General features: G+C 33.0%; 1 long non-coding RNA gene across 1 annotated transcript; it reads right to left on the bottom strand.

Moving 5' to 3' along the window:
- Window positions 1–10,330: 10,330 nt before the first annotated feature.
- Window positions 10,331–11,565, bottom strand: LOC128244854 (uncharacterized). Its single transcript, XR_008263001.1, has 2 exons — window positions 11,461–11,565; window positions 10,331–10,835 (listed from the first exon to the last, which is right to left on the bottom strand). It is a non-coding gene; the product is annotated as an uncharacterized LOC128244854 (long non-coding RNA).
- Between the last annotated feature and the right edge of the window lie 1,858 nt (window positions 11,566–13,423).

The following is a 13,423-nucleotide window of genomic DNA, read 5'->3' as shown; positions in this document are numbered from 1 at the left end:
CCCGTGAGATTATCAAGGCAGGTCAGGGCGATTATGGCATAATTGCCTGACGAAGCCAAAAACGTGCACACTGACGTCATTTTCACAAAAATAAAATGGCCGCCGAATACTTGGTAGGCAAACATTTAAACATTAGTAGCTTTAAATTAAAGGTATTAAAATAGAACTATCGGTGCAATAACAGTGAAATTAGTTTTACCAATGATGACACCTTCCGTGTTTCAGTAACTAGAGTTACTACCGAGTATTACCCGAAACTGTACCGGATGTTTACATTCGGTAAAGGTCATAAGGCAGTGAGACAAGGAAATGTTTTCGTGAAACGTTTTGTTTTACTTTATTCGCTGAGAAATGTTAATTGTTCCAGTGAAATGGCTAGGGTCATTCAAGCCGAGATTCTTATGAAACTGATCTATGCTAGATCGACCCTAGCTGTGCTCACCTATTGAAATGAACATCACAATTAGCCGATGTAAAACAGGAAATATTTGAAAGATGGAAACATTGCAGGCTTATTTTGAAAACACGTACGAAAAGCTATTTTTGATTTCCAGTCACTCGTAATTTTTCGCAGCTAAATGTCATTCAAAACAATTTTGTTATATCTCATTTTTAAGAGTTTCAGACTACATGCAGATGCTAATGATATGACATATCCTTCATTATTCCACAAAATCATGTTTTTAAATCCGTTTGAAATCAAATGACAAAACATATGTAATATACAGGATAATGCATGGTTGACCATGGCTTTTGGTTGATAATTGCCCCAGTGAAAATTGCCCTCGGGGCAATTATTCCTTCCACTTGTCCACTGTCAATGCCTACGTTGTCTGCTTAGACCTCGGGGCAATTATTAACCAAAAGCCATGGTCAACCATGTATTATTCTATAAATAAACACCAATAATTATATTTTTAGGAAGTAAGTAGCATTGAATGAAGTACAAGAAGCTACCAAAACGCTAAAAACACTGAAAGGAACGGGGACCAACACTATCCTCAACGAGCACTTAATGAAAGCGCTAGTTCGGCTATTCAATGCAATATTATCCCTTGAAAATGTACCGAGAAATTGGAAAACTAGCATTCTAGTACCCCTCTTTAAGGAAAAGGGGGAAACTCCCGGATCCATGCAGTAATAGACCGATATCATTGATACCGTGTTCATTTAAATTGTTTGAAAAGCTACTTCTATGCAAAATAAATACATCAAAGTGCACAGTCAAACATTTCTATCAGCTCAGCAGCTAGGTTTCCAAAATACATCAGTTGTATAACTACCTCGTTTATCCTCCAATAGACGATTTACCATGAACTCGAAAGGGAGCTCAATGCCTACGTTGTCTGCTTAAACCAGTTAGTTCTTTTTGACTCCTCCAAATTGGGATACACTGAGCATTTCCTGAGACCTTTACTAAACTCATTCAAGGATCTGAAATGTGTGGTAAGAGTGCAAGGACTTTCAGAGCGTTACATGTTCTGTGTTCTTTTAGACATTGAGAGAACATGCCAACTTCTTGTAGTTGGCTGACGTCGACAAGTTTCTCGTCGACCTCGAACGAAGCAATTTTGAAGTATGGTTATGTCAGTCAATGGAGGTAATCCTTCGTTTGCGGATGATATCTCACAATAGTTTCAGCCATCCCACCCCCTTAATCTACAGCGCCTAGATCTTGTCTATTCATTTTTCCAGAGATACAAAAGTTAATGTCAAGAAATCAAATACTGTTGTCAAAACAAAACGACAAACAGCGATTGGAATGCTTAATGGTATAAGTTACATTGAACAATACAAATACGTAATCCATCTTGGTATAAGGCAGATTTATGATAAAAAATGTACCATTTGTATTGAAAAAAGCCCAACAAACTACAAAAGGCGAGAAACGCATTTTATTTGTTGGCTGTAAAAGCAGTTATTCCCCCTTTGGGAAGACATTCCACATGGCCAATGTTGATAAAAGAAATGATGGGAATCTACCATGCGATTACCCGTAAGCATGGAAGTATAGAACTTCAGTTATTGGAGATGGTTATAACGAAGTGGTTAATCGTGACATAACGAAAAATGTTGATGGATCGTTAGAAACAGTCCCGAACGCGCTTCATAATTAGCAAAATGCACTCGAGCGTAAATAATGCATTAACGCATTGGTATTGGTATTTGTCATGCGAATGAAGTTTAGAACATCATGGTAAAAATATGTTTAAATAAAGTATTCTGGGCATACAACATCAAAGTTACTTAACTATTTACCGCTAGTGAAGTGTACACTTAGCATATTTTTTTCTCAGGATGATATATAGTGCAGATATCTTCTAACTGCGACGCAGTCCTATTCGCATCTTTATCTTAATGTCCGACAACTGGTGAATGCATTATGATCGTTTTATCAAATGATCTAATGCATCATGATGTTCATTTGTCAGAATAACAATTTAATGGCGTTATCTTTCTGATGCTATTCAATAAAATATCGATTAAACTAAGGTGTATTAGAAGTGGAGTTTTTATTATGTTTGTCCTGAACATGCGATATATAATGGAATAATTGATATCTCATTCAATCCTATCTTTATTTAGATTAAGCAACTGCATTCTACTTGTAAAATGCATTCGGTTTATGCATTTGCACTGACTTCAGTCAATCTTTTTGTCATTGAAATTGGAAAAACAAAGACTTATCTTTCGGCATAATTGAATATATACATCGTTGTGATATTTGCAACATCATGGATAAAGCACTTGCCAGGGACCTTGACTAAATCAAATAACTACTGTTGTTTTTATACGTTAAGTTCGTTTTGTGCGTTTGATTTTATATATATTCTAAGGAGAACATAAACCTCTCAAAAATTAAGTTTAAGAGTTAAGGTTTGCAAAAGTTGTTTTGAATTATTAATCTGTGTAATTACTCAAGATTACTAGTTACACCGAATATTGCGTTGGTCATTAATTACCATACTTTCCTTGAATACCAGGACAATGACGACAGAACAAAACATCCGTGAGTTGTGTTCTCAGGTATATAATGCATTGAACTGGGTTGATTTAATCGACGTTTTAACATGTTGTATCTGGTTGTTTTAGCAAACCAGAATGGGATCAATAATGTGATGAAACTCTTTCATTCAACTGTGAGTTAACTGGAATCCGATATATTCAACTATAATGTAGTACGAAGCCATTTTTCACCAATCGTCATGGGTTTGGGTAACTATCATCGATTTTTCAATAAACACTTTTACACACTACTCAATCAAGTTTGAAATAGACAATAAGTGTCACCATATATGTTAAGATGAACAAAATGCCGTCAGGGAAGACGATCTGTTCAAAGAAATAGCCAAATACACAAGATTACATGTTGTAGAAACAGCCATTAGAAAGTATCAAATGTTAAAGGAATTAAGATCACATATTTAGAAATTCACACATTTAAAGAAATATCTATCAGACATAAAGAGCATAACATAATATCATTACATATTAATATACCTGCTTATGTTAAATTCTCATATATACGACATTAGCAAATCCGTATTATTATACCTCACGTGACCTGCCCATGTTAAACCCATCATGAACATTTTTCGTACGGCAACACACTGTGAGTACCGTTTTGACCGGTTGACATGACACTGTCACATAGCACTCGCGTCGCGGCTAAAAACAGGCATTTTTTGGTTTCCCCAAGTCTGAGGTAGTAAGCGCTTATTAAAATGTGTTGTAAATCTGATAACTTCCGGTGTTTGGATTATTCCTAAACGACATTTGCATAAAAATGACAGCTACTTTAAACAAACATTAATTACAGAATTAATTGATTATACCTGAAAGTTGTATAACATACTTCATATATGTATAATACTTTATAAATGTAACTGTGTTCGTTAAAGCTTCGCCTCGGGTAACAGTTTTTCCCTCATGTTGACAGTAAATACTGTCACACTGGAAGCCATGCAATATTTATATACTGTAACCCTGACATAACGCTTTTCATCGGGTGATATTATTAATATCAACCCCGCGTAAGTCTAAAAATTGACACTTGGAATTTCCATTTCATCGATTCGACTTGTTTTTCAGAAAATAAGCATTTGGATCATAAACTTACTCCCTTGTGAAAGAACATTTGATTGTGAATTTATCAATAAACTTGTTATTTGATAAATAATAAGGTGTTGTTTTTTGTGTATAATATAATATTACATGTTAACAGTAAAAAGTATTTAGCTAAAATATTTTCACTTTGTTTAAGAAATAGAATAAATAAGTGGTGTGAATCAAATGAGGTCCTCAATGTGGCCCAGTTTGGTCTTAGAAATAGTCGTAGTACTGCTGATTGTATTTTTACACTTCATTTGTTAATTTAAAAAATTACTAACTGTAAGAACAAATTATACTGTGTGTTTATAGATTATGAGAAAGCCTTTGATACTGTTATACATGATGCACTGTGGATAAAACTTATGCAAACTGGAATTAGCTCAAAGATGATTCGAATGACAAAATTGATATATGAAAATGTTAAAGCATGTATAAAAGATTCAAGTACTATGTCATATTCCGAATTGTTTGATATATCACTTGGTGTTAAACAGGGTGAACCCCTTTCCTCATTACTTTTTATATTATTTATTAACGATTTAAAGGATAATATTGATCTACTGAGCATGACTGACTCTGATATCAATTTATTATCTATATTTATGCTACTATTTGCTGATGACATTGCATTATTTACTACAAATCCTCTTAGTCTTCAACATCAGCTAGACTAGGTATATGAATACTCTAGCAAATGGGGACTTAAAATAAATACTAATAAAACTAAAATATGTATTTTTGACAAACAAAAAAGTCAATGCAATTTCCAGTGGATAATCAATGACGAAGTTATTTTCTATTACAAATACGCCTTGATCAGTATTATCATTGTATTGAATCATTGCAACGTCGTATTTCATGTGGACTTTCATTCTTGAATTGCTTGTTAACGATGTAGAAGGCCCAAAATGTTAGAATTTCAATTTGTTAACGATTTGGGATTTTAAATACGTCGCCAAGGAGGGCTTTTTATTCGACCAATCAGATCGCATGTTACAAACTGGGAGAAAAACAATAAAACCGGAAGTCAAAAGTGGTAGAAAAACTAGGAAAACAGAAAAATGGAAATAACGTAAAAACAATCGTATGATAGGCGAATTTCTTCGCGGGCTATGGTGGAGTGTTTGGAAGATGGATACCATGTTCTTAAATTCCGATGGCTGTTAATCTGCAGAAGTTCATTTGAACTGAGTAATTAGATGATTACGTGACCCGGGTAGCGAAACGTTTAATACCATGTTAGTATATGTACATTAACACTTCATTCCTTAACGATGGTTGTTGTTTATCAATTTCACATTATTTCTGTGTAAAGTGCAATGGCATTTCCCATCGAAATCGCATGCATTTGTTCGATACTTCTGTCCTGTCATTGGGTGAAATAATACTATTTGGCGGGGCATATTTACTACGGAACTATGTTTTTCATGAAATCGTAAAATTATTGGCAACCTGCAAAACTAAAATCTACAGTAAAGCAGTTAAAACAAAATGAGCAACGATACTTTGATTGATTTTATATTTCGGAATTTCGAATTGACATTTTGTAAAAATAAAGCATCTGTCAAAACACGAAATAGAGGAATTGAAACAATAACATATTGTAGTGCACCCAGCAACGTCCAGAAAACAGGCTACCAGACAAATCGGCCCCTTACCAAATCGGCCCCTAGCTCAAACGGTTACCTTTACGGCCCCTTACCAAATCGTCCCCATCCCGTAGATGTTTCGGCCCCTGATTACCGAGACGTTTCGGCCCTTATTTTTATTTTATTTATTTTATTTCTAAATACATTGTTTAAGTAAAAAAACATGTAATTTTTTTTTTATTTTAATAGACAAAGCTATACCAGTATACATGCATACAAAGGTATAGATAAAAATCGATTAAAAGAAAATATCTGTACACTTGCAAACATATTTTCATTTTATTTCTAAATATAAGTAAAACACATGTAATTTCATTTTATTTTATTTTAATAGACAAAGCTATATACATGCATACAAAGATATAGATAAAAATAGATTTAAAGAAAATATCTGTACACTTGAAAACATGTAAAGATTTATTCACGAGATATTTTTATAAAACAAAATAGAGTTGAAGAAGAAATGTTTAAACTTCATTTTTTTTTAAATAATCTTTAAATATTATACATAACTATGTTGCTAATATTATGTATAATGAGATGTCCATTGTCTAACATCAGTCTTGACCAAACACCTACCGCCCGCCTAAGATGGCACCAGCATTTTTCAGGAACTCCTCGCAGGTGACCTTATGCGAATCGTATGAGTCCCACTCATCCATGATCCTGGCGTTGATGTCTCTGTAACGCTCTCGACATAAGATATGAATTTTATGAAATTCAGTTATTTATATTCAAATCAGGTAAGGATAAAAATAACTATCATTAATCTTATATTGAATACGTATGCAAAACCATACTGGCTTAAACGGTGTTTTTAGACAGACGGTCTTATGGCGAATTGTCACATTCCACAGAGGTATCAGGCGTTGGAATTGTGACACTTCGTGTTTACAAGCTTATAAATACGTCTACAAGGTTTGTTCCGACTTTCCCAACCACTAATTCTCACACTTAAAGATTAATACCAATTATCTCTTCGCACCTCAAACAGAATATTATTTCACTTTTTTATTACGGATATATTGTTTTACTCTTTTTAAAATGTATTTGAACTATCAAGTTGTATCTTGTTTGCAATTCATATCTATAAAACAAACATTATTTCCTAATTATATATAGATTAAACACTAATTGTCAAAAATAATAATTAATAACTATGCTGGAGCAATAGTATACCACATAGATAACAAATTAATGGTTGAAACGTAAAGGCATTTTTAAGAAAACGCAACACGTTTAATACAAATGGTACCCACTTTTAGAAACGATTAAATATATATACTTACGTTGTTTATATTACTCAAATCTTCTTTAATCAACTGTAAATAACATTAACAAATTAAAGACAATTATTCATTCATACGTCTTTAAATGTCTTTTTCACACCCACAACACTAACAGTTTGTCTTGCAAAAAAGAACGCATGGTTCAAAGACAAATTTTCTTTGAAGTCTTTAATGATCAATTAATAATTAACAGTTATATAACAAATAAACTATCTTAGATGTTCTAACATGTTATATAAAATATCAGGGTTAATAGTTATTTAGATTTTAATTATATTTTTTATATCAGTCATATCAATGTTTTTCATGAATATTTGACTATTTGTAAATTTAAAGATTTTATTTACAACTTATTTAGAGATCTCATTTACATTTATAAGACGACCTACAATGTTTTTCTTTATACTCAAGATAAAAAATAAAATAAAATTAAGGGGCCGAAATGTCTCTGTTGAAAATCACTAAGGGGCCGAAACGTCTCGAGCCATTTTAATTAAGGGGACGAAATGGCAGTGCCGAAACGTCTTAGGGGCCGATTTGGTAGTACGCCAATTTGGTAAGGGGCCGGTTTGTCTTGCTCCCATATTAAAGAGCTCAGTTGAACACTAAGTCTTCTCGCGTCCTCTGACTTTCCTTCCGCGGAAGTTCCCATTGCTAAACACGTTACCCCACCCACCGTCACTGTCGTTTCATCCGATGTTAACTTCCAAAGAAATGATAATGGACTTGCTGATTTGTCCAAAACCGTATTCCAACATGGTTCATACACCAACTGATACTTCAACATAACGCTCAACAAGTAATTTCACTGGAATTTCAATCCAATTTGAAAACTCGTGATTAACAAACGCTAGTATCGCGTATTATCGCGAGATATAAAGAGAACTTTGTAGTTGGCGATATTTTTGTTGTTTTCTTGTTATTGTTAATTTTTAATAACTCCAGTTGTATTTTTCTAGCTGTAATACAGTTATAATACGTTGATAAAATATACTTTTTCTTGAAAATGTAGAAATCAAACCCATGAATAAGGAACTATTTTCTGCGCATTCATTGTTTCATAGATTTAGGTTACTGTAGCTGTTCGAATTTACCCACCGTTGAGAACAACGAGAGAAAGAAAAAAGAATAATCTATTTATTTTAGCGGAAATGCACATTTAAATAATTGTAAATATAAGTATTAAAATTCGACATTTTGTATTTTATTTGGTTATGATATGCAATTCGCCTTATTCCAGAAGCCCATAATGCTTTGCGACAAAGGTGACTTCCGGTTTATTTCCGCATTCAATTTCCTAGTTATCGATACGAGTGAAAGGAAGAGCATACTTGGCAAAATAGATCGATAGGTGAGTAAAACATGTTAGGAACATCAGGTTATACATTCTTCTATAAATATCTACCGTTTTTTGTAAATGTCAATGAAGTTTTTGACGTTTATACCCAACTTCAATACACATTTAAGTGGGTGGGGTAAAATAACAAATATAATGGTAAAGACTTTCATAGTAGTTCTCAAAGACTTCAAATACATATTGGTTGTTATAAAGTATGCATTCAATTGTGGTTTGTTGAGTTTGTTATTAAATTAAATGAATGATATCTTGCAATTAGTGTGAAATTGTTAAAATCTGCAACTTCAAAACAGTCAAGTAAATGAAGCTTAAATGTGATTAAGAAGGGCATTTAAATACTGACTGCTGTGCTGTATGTAAACAAATATGCAGGTCTTAAAATAACAGCTTATTAATATTGTACTAGTAAATTGTAACTATTTAAATATCTGACTGATATTAAAGCTGCACTCTCACAGATTAAACATTTTGACAACTGTTTTTTTTGTCTTCGACTGCCAATTTATGCAAACATGCAAGAAAACCAGTGATATAAGACTGCTGACAAAACATTGGATCGCAGATTTTCATTTTTAAATATATAAAATAATTTTTCATGCGTTTTTCTTAAACCGTTAGTAACGCTTTTAAAATTAGCCATAAAATAATAATTTTTAAATGAAGATATGAAAATCGGTGATCTGATTTTTTTTGTCAGCAGGCTTATATCACTGGTTTGCAGATATTTACGCAGAAATTGCCTCTTTCCAAGACAACAAATAAATAAAGTTGTCAAAACGGTATATCTGTGAGAGTGCAGCTTTAACAGTTAAGAGTCTTTTATATTTTTATTTTTTTCTGGCTAAGTTGGATGATGATAAAACTATTTATTTTATTTCAGAGATGTCCATTCTGGATGTTTGATTCCGCCAAGTTGATGCTCAACAGGAGTAGGCAGTTGATACCATTGATCTGATAGCACCTGCTATATCAGTGGTTTTACAAGAAAAATTTGTGCAAAACACAAGAGACGGAATCGGTTCAAGAACAGAGATAAAATAAATGAAGTGTGTCAATATGAATGAAAACTTTATTGACTGCAAGGACTAAAGAAATGCACACAAGTGACATTAATTTAAATGTTTAGTACAAAAAGTAGACATTTAGAACTTAAAATTATGACACAAGATGTGAAACAACACTTTATAGCCGATAACAGTCGGACAAGAGATTTTTCAAAAAGAAGCAAGATGTGGTTTTTTAACCCTTGGCAAATGAACCTTTAAAGGGATTATTGAATACCAAGGACAATTTATTGTTATTGAATTATATCATGTTTAATGTTATTATTAAATTGTAAAAAATACCGTTGTTATTAATATGATTGTCTATGATCTTTTTATTCCAATGACTGTGTAAACTCCCATGGTTAATATTAAAAAGACATAAAATCGAGTTAACGTTTGTGGGCAATAACTAGCCACCCGGTTAACTTAGTTTGTAGGAGCACCGTGCTTTTTCTGGCAACCATTGGTTCAAGCTTTTTCCTATCATGTTACTTTAGTATTGTTATAGTCAATAAGCCTAGGTGTCGTTAGCGCAGTACTGTAGGCCGAATATTTTCTTGGCCCAAATTCAAACAGCCTTGAGATTTAAATGAAACTTGGTACACATGCAAATTTCCAGAAACAATAGGCTCATGTCCAGCAAGATAATACATAATATTTCAACATTTCAAGCTCTGATTTTTTTGCTGTGCTTTTTTATGACAAATTTATCATTTCTGTAGAAAATGTCTGACACTATCATACAGATTGTAGCAAAAGAAACAAAAAATGGTTGTACAGAATTAATGTTTATTTAAATATCTATAAAAAGAGTTGTTCATATAATAAAACATTATGATGCACATTGTAAATGTAAAACATAACTGAAGTACAAGGACATAAAAAAATATTTAATTTTATATATTTATATGATTTTTGAATAATAATATTTCTTATGATAACAATAATAATAATAAGTGTTGAATACTAAGCACTTAACATATTATATATGTATGAATATCAATAATAACAGTCAAAAAACAACAGTTCAACCAACAAAAGAGATCCAACAAGTACTAGCAATGGGAATCAAACCAATATGACCCAACAGTGATTCAAATAACACTAGTTGTCTATCACACATTCTGTCCAACAAGCAGTCCAAACAACACTGGTGGTCCAACCAACACTTCCAGTCCAACCATTTATAATTGTTCAACCAACACGTATGGTCCATCCAATATAGCGGCCCAGTAAGCAATAGATGCCAAACCAACAATAGCATGTCGGGTACTAGCTGTCCATCACGTTGCTACCAATCTAGCAGCCCAACCAATTGTAGTGATGTTCTTCATTGAAAGTAATGATCTCAGAAGGTAACATCAGCATATTTGAATCATATCTGTAAAGAAAGGAATGGAACATAAAAAGCATATTTTTATAAAAAAAGTAAGTTACTCTCAGACTTATTTATGAATGGGTTTTAAGACAATCTGGAACCCGATTTAATTCCAGGCCTGGGGGTATGCGACTAGTCCGGTGGCCATCATAATATTTGAAAATAACAAATCATTCAGAGGACTACACAGGTGATAGCATGACATAATTACTCTAAGTAAAATGTTTATTACATAGTAATAAAATACACACAGCAGTATAAATATCATAATTTATATTGATGATGATTTATTTATGTTCATTCATAAGACTATTAGTTATACCTGGTAATGTACATACAGATTCCTCATTAGATTATGACTGTCAGATAGTAAAACAGACTAATGTATTATTTGTGTTAATTTTCAAAACAAATGTTTTAAAATAGATGAGGATTTGTTGTTTATAAAACTCCAATAAGAATAGTAACTGCAGTCTTTTCTGAACCATCTACCCCACCCACCAGAACTAACTGTCCAAGTAAACAGTCAAGCGATTTATAGCTCATGACATTCAAATAATATCACAATAATGTAATATAAACTCATTAAAATGACAAATCTAATAAAAATAAATAAATTATAACAAACCTGGAATGATAATTTGTCCGTATTTATCGCTGTTATTGTACTTCGTCATAACCCGGAAATAAACCGGAAGTCACCATGCCGCAAAGGATTATGGTCTATTGGAAAGTCGAGAATGGCGCAGTTCAAAATGCTGGTGGAGTCCTTCCTGCTGAGTTTGAAAATCCGGTGCCAGTACTGCTGTCTCGATGTTGTTATGAATAGTTGATCCTTTGCTTAAGTGTCATGACATAGTTTACAAAAAGAAACACACACACAATTATAATAAAACGACACGTATCACATAGTACTTCTAATAAACAACCTAATTTATGTTTTACAATTTCATAACCACACGTGTTTTCCGATTTATTCAATGTCCGGAATGATACGTATATCAAGTCACGTGATCGTATAAGACTACAGTCCGGTTACCTGTTTGTGATAATAAGTATCGTTAAATTTGAAAATCTTGATTTGCCAATAATATATGTTGAAATATACAATGTGTTATGATAAACAATTGAATGCATACGGGTTTTCTATAACAGTACCATTTTATAGCTGTTTTAAGGATTTTTATATAAATGTGATAATTTGGTTAGATATTTTGAATGCTACATTCTCGTTACCATTTAACTAACAAACAATTATTACTCTATGTGTTTTTTTTTGTTTTTTCATTTTGTGTTTAATTTTGGTGTTTTTTTTATGTTTGTTTTTTTGTATTTTATTTACCTGACTCTATTTATTTGTATATACATATCATTATAGTCTTGCTGAATGTTTTTTGTATATTTCATGACATATGTACGTGTATACGTTTATTGACAATTACTATGTATACGTCGTCATAAATATTTCCGTCTTTCAAACAATTTGAGCTCCTCCTAAGCAAATTCCCAGGACCCGACACAAACGGCGTCTCAGCCGGCGTTCCCTCTGTCCTCCGGGTTGGCCTGTCCGCGGGCAAATATTTTCCGGGCAGCCAAGGCAGTAGTTTCCCCGTGGACCGATCAGGACCGGGGTGTAGCGGCAACGCCTAGGGATAAACTGTGCGAAGCATCTGTTCCTAGGGCACTGGAAAAGATCTCTTGCATTCGGAAAACGAGGCCAAAAGGACTGCCCGAAAACGCCAGGCAGTTGACCGGCGCCAAAGCGTGGAGATATTGGTACTTGTTGTCCAATACCAAACTGTCTCAGCTGTCCCCGCGCAGGAATCACGGTTGCGTCCGTTTGGAAAACCTGTCCACCAAAAAAGCCAAACGGCGACTCTTGCACTGGCTGGCTCGTCGGTACTAGACCAACCTGACCTGAAAAACAGATACAGATGAAACAATGTTCACATTCTTGTGTCTACTTATAAGCAGCTGTGCCTGACTTATATTATTGACATATTAAGGATGAACTGAAAAAGTACTATTGCAATTATCAAAGTTAGTTTACGAATATTATTTGACTTTCGTATATGTATACATGTTGGAACAATCATTTTCAATATATAATTGAATACATGACAAATATAGAATTAAATATCATAACATAAAGGTAAAACGTGATTTAAATATTCTAAATGATGATGTAAAAAATATTTATTACGATGAACAATTCATGATATGGCTTATATATTCATTAATAAAGGATATCGAATCTTAAATGCTTCCGATGTATATTGTGTATTAAAGAGCTGTACAAGTTTAAACATGCTAGGTCTAACTCTATAATAACGTTTAATATAATTTTGTCTTAACAGAACATATGGTGGACATTTAAACATAAAGTGATACTCATCTTCTAATTCATTAGAATAACATATTTGACAATGACACAAGTTTCCTTCTAGTCTATCATATCTACCAGTTAGTCGAAATAGTTGTAAGCTGACAGATTATTTTTACGATTTTTGAAATGGTAAATAATTTACGTACAAATTGTTTTGTACCCAAAGTGGGTAGTTGTTCCGATTGGAATTCCGGGTTAAGGCATA

Source organism: Mya arenaria, chromosome 8, assembly GCF_026914265.1.
Source record: "Mya arenaria isolate MELC-2E11 chromosome 8, ASM2691426v1".
In the NCBI taxonomy this organism is placed as follows: Eukaryota; Metazoa; Mollusca; class Bivalvia; order Myida; family Myidae; genus Mya; species Mya arenaria.
This window is presented reverse-complemented; position numbering and strand designations above follow the sequence as displayed.